Raw genomic sequence first — 4,734 nt, 5'->3', positions numbered from 1 at the left:
GGTTTCATTTTCCATTTTAAAATCCATGAACTTTTTTTCAAGTCCAAACATTTGTTTAATTCATGTATGTTTTTGAATTAGTAAACATTTTTTTCAAATTCATCAATAAGTTAAAATTTGCAAATAATTTTGAACTTTTATTTAAATTAACGATCACTTATAAAAATTCTTGAAATTATTTGCACTCGTGAACATTCTCTGGATTCGCGGAAACTTTCCAAATTACTGAAAAAAATCAAAATCAGTATCATACTTTCAATTCACGGAAAACATAAATTTCAATAACTTCTTAAAAATTGACAGAAAAATCAATTTTGTAAATTTCTATTTTTTTGAATCTTTCTATTTTTTAAAACAGGTTTCAAATTTGTGAACATTTTTTTCATTTTTTTCTTTCGTTTCTATTTTCCTTTTGCATTTTTGAAACACATGCACAAAATGGAAAAAATGTTTCGAATTCATAAGATTATTTTGCCTTTACAAAAAATGTTCACCTATTTGAAAAAATATTTAAAAAATTATTTTATTTTTGCGTTTAAAAATGGTCTTATTTTTTATTTTTTTGATAATTTCGAAAAATAGCACACCCGTGTCCCGAACTATGCCGGGCAAAGCCTGACGTTTGGTTGCCCCGCACAGCCGAGACCTCCTATTCGCCGCGTGTAGGTGGCAAATAGGCAAGGGGATGCATGAAGAAAATTGTAAATGGGTTGTCCCAGTCGAGCTCACTTGAGCTGGGTTTTTATCTTTATTTTGTCATCCTCCCTCCTAGTCGCACACGCGAGCGACCGGAGAGGAAACCCTAGCTGCCCCGCCAACTCCACCCTCACCCCTTCTCCCCTCCTCCCCTCCTCTCCGTCACCTCGACACGCTGCTAGGCGAAGCCCCATCGGCGGCGACGGTGGGGCCTTCCCCTCCACCGCTTGGAGTTGCTCGGCATGGGCTGAGGTCACCTTGCGGTGCCGTGCTACTCCTGTAGGAGTTGTTGGATTTCACCGAAATGAAAGGGTGATGTAGCACAACAATAGAAAGTATTTTTCCACAATTAAGAACCAAGGTTTAATCGAACCAATAGGAGTCCACAAGCTAACAAGATAAGCAACACATGTACACGAACAAAATAATGCTTGCACCCAACTTGGCAACGGGGTTGTCAATCCCCTCATCTTGCTAGTTGTAAGGTTAAAAGTAAGTAGTGATAGATAGTGACATAGCAAAACAACAAAATTATAAAAGTGAATAAAAGAGCAATAGAGCAACATAAGTATTAATAGAGAATGGATTTGAGGGCCATACGTTCACTAGTGGCATCTCTCTCTATAAAGTAGGTAGTGGCATGGTAAACAAATTACTTTGGGCAATTGACAGATACACAACATTCATAACTATGATCATTCATGGCATAATCTTGTATGGGCATCACTTGTGTGACAAAGTAGACCGTAATCCAACTGCATCTACTACTATTACTCCACCCTGAAACCGCTGTCCAACAAGCATCTCAAGGTATCAAGTTTCATGAAAAATAGAGTAACACAATAAGTAAGATGACATGATGTAGGCAGAAAGAAACCTAACAATAATATAAATCTCCGTCAGTTTATCCTTAATAGTAACAACACATCACGTGCCTTCTCCCCATTCTCTCACTCAGATATATATATATATATATATATATATATATATATATATATATATACTCCCACGAGTATGTACTCCCACCCCTGATGGATAAGATAAACAGCTGAGAACCAACGTAAAAATGCCAGAAAAATAATCGGTATATAAGGTGGGTCCATGTGGTGACCTGGAAGGGAGGAACGGCCATCTTGACCCGCTAGAAAATAGGAATCTGTTTAAGAGTTGTTATTTCGGAAGGAAGTATATCACCTTTCCTTAGGAGTATATCACGTTTTAAATAGAGTGCTTGCGTTTGGAAGGAGAATTAGAGATCCTTGGTGCCGATTGAATTGGTCCTATACGTAGCAACTTGGAAGATTGCATGGGTTTGTTTGTGTCCATCTATGTACTGTAGTATATTCAGTACTGTAGTTTCACTTCTGAAGGAGTATGTACCTCAATAATCTCAAAAGGTGTACACTCCATTTTCCTTGGAACAGGTAAATACTGTTTTTTTCAAGTATATGCTAACTTTTTTTTATTAGAAGGAGGTATGTACTTATTTTTGTAAGGACTATATATACTAATTTTGTAAGGAGCATATACTGTTTTACGTAATATATACTGCAGCTTTTTCAGTTATATGATACAATTAAATGAAGTATGTGTTATATAGTCCTTATTTAAGGTGGTATATACTTCTGTGGATGATACATAAGAAGTATATACTACTTGTTTAAAAAACAACTATATACTTCACTGAACTTAAAGCAGTATACTTCACTGGATATACAGCATTATATACTTCATGGGATTAAAACAGCTTCACTGGATTTGAAGTATATACTTCATGGGATTAAAAACAGTATATACTTCAGCATGACCTCTTTTTTTTTAAGTATATAGTTAGTATCATTCAAAAAGCATATGCAACCTTTTCACATACTATTGCTTATCATTCGAAGAACTATACAATGCTTGTAACCAAAGAAATACATATTAGTATTGCCAAAGAAGTGTATACTACTTCAGATAGAAGTATTGGTCTATCTAGCAGAACATGCTTAAAAGATGCACTCGTTGTACAGAAATTTGCATATAGCAGAAACATTTATACTGATCAAGAAAACTGGACTATGCAACTATTTTTACATCTTCAAAAAGTTTTAAATGCTACAAAAAAATGGAGAAAAGAAGGATTATGTCTTCCGGGAAACTGCAGATATGCTTCTGTACATCGCATGGAGTTGCTCCTCAGTCACACAAACCTACATGCATTGCATCCATGGATATTCAATGGAAACAATTAGCAACATAAGTTAGATTTGCTTGAAAAATAATTTGTATAACTGTACAATATATCAAAGTCCCTGGCTATATATACGAAAAAACTGAACTACGTGTACCAAGCATCCACAAAGAAACAGAGTAAAAAGAGCTTCAAAGTTTGTTTACACGAGGAAGGACAGTAGCTGACCTGATATATGAAAATTTGTGTAGATCTTGAAGAATAAGAGTTTAATTAGGTAGCTGGGGTGAGAGAAGGTGAGTCTCCTCTGGTTCTCCAATCAATTGGACAGTGGCCACGGCAATTAAACGAAGGTGGATGTATATCCTGATTTCATTGATGAATATACTCATCTAGTTTACTAGAACTACACTCAGGGCATGATGGATTTGGCTCATATTCTCACTAACGCGCGATGAATATACCAAATATTTGGTATCAATGACCACAGCATTATCAAGAAGGAAAAATGCAGAAAATATTGCACACGCAAACATGTCGCATCGGATCCGTGGTAGTTTCTGCCCTGTTTACCCGAAAGAAGTCAGAAGGAGAGCCGCCAGAATCAATGGCGCTCAACGGGATTAAATTTCTGCCATGAGGAATTTATGTATGTACTAGATGGTAATGAGACAAATCGAAAAGGTACCTAGTATTACTTGATTAGTGGGCTTCCAAACCAGCTGCTTATGGGTTGGAAGAACTCGGATTAGACTCCTACGTCGAGTGGGAAAAACTGGGCGTCGTTGTTCTCTTGCATGGCGCTCTTCAAGTAGCTGCGCTGCAGGTGAAGCCGACGACCTGGATGCTTGAAGAAGAGGAGATGTGAGCGAACCGTAGATTTGATTTCGAGTATGGTCTTCGCGCGGCAGAAACGAACCTGGTCATTGACGTTGAGGCCGTTGGCCGGTGAGAAGAGGAACCACGTACTGCAGTGGAGGACGCCATCGAGCGAGCTCTTCTTTTGCGGCCAATATCACGCCCCCAACCACGATGCAAGCCGCCATCGTCGCCGTCGCCGCCGCCGATAATGACACGGGAGAAGAGATCGATATGCGTTCAACTGGATAAGGTCGCCAGCTAAACAATAAACCTCCAGGAAAATCGGAGCAATGACCTTGTTTAGTTAGATTTTTTTTCACGTATTATTATTTTAGTTAATTAACAGGCAAAATAAAGGAATGCGGGGTGAGCGATGGAATGGGCGAATGAAACAACAAGAGACCTGTGTAGGAGTATGTACTCCCAGGAGTACTAACCTATTTTCCTATATATATATATATATATATATATATATATATATATCACCATGAGGTTGAACCCACTACTATGCGCCACTCCCTTTGAAGAATTACCCATCTATCTTGGCCATACAAGAAATAACTCGGAAAGCATACATAGGTACTCAATTATACATCAAAGAAACTTCAAAAGATTCAATTATATTGAATGACCAATATGATGACAAATCCACAAATCATCGGATCCCAATAAACACACCAGAAGAATTACATCAGATTGATCTCAGAGGGGATCGTTGTATTAAAGATCAAAGAGAGAGAGAGAGAGAGAGAGAGAGAGGAAGAAGCCATCTTGCTACTACTATGGACACGTAGGTCCTAAAGGAATTACTCAAACATCAGCATCGAGGCTTCAAGGTTGATGAAGACGCCTCCCGTAGTGACTTTCCCCTCCGATAGAGCACCAGAACAGGGCTCCAGATGGGATCGCTTCGGAACAGAGGCTTGCAATAGCGATAAAATTATTTCAGGTTCGTTTCTCAGGGTTCGGTAATTGTCAGATTTATAGGCGGAAGAATTAGGTGA

At 38.2% G+C, this 4,734-nt stretch overlaps 1 long non-coding RNA gene across 1 annotated transcript; it reads right to left on the bottom strand.

The window, feature by feature from the left end:
• Positions 1–2,605: 2,605 nt before the first annotated feature.
• On the bottom strand, positions 2,606–4,012 carry LOC123125357 (uncharacterized). Its single transcript, XR_006461396.1, has 3 exons — positions 3,789–4,012; positions 3,558–3,709; positions 2,606–2,888 (listed from the first exon to the last, which is right to left on the bottom strand). It is a non-coding gene; the product is annotated as an uncharacterized lncRNA (long non-coding RNA).
• Positions 4,013–4,734: the final 722 nt, after the last annotated feature.

The sequence above is a fragment of the Triticum aestivum genome, chromosome 1A (genome assembly GCF_018294505.1).
Source record: "Triticum aestivum cultivar Chinese Spring chromosome 1A, IWGSC CS RefSeq v2.1, whole genome shotgun sequence".
Classification (NCBI taxonomy): Eukaryota; Viridiplantae; Streptophyta; class Magnoliopsida; order Poales; family Poaceae; genus Triticum; species Triticum aestivum.
The sequence above is the reverse complement of the archived record's forward strand: the minus strand, read 5'-3'. Positions and strand labels throughout refer to the sequence as shown.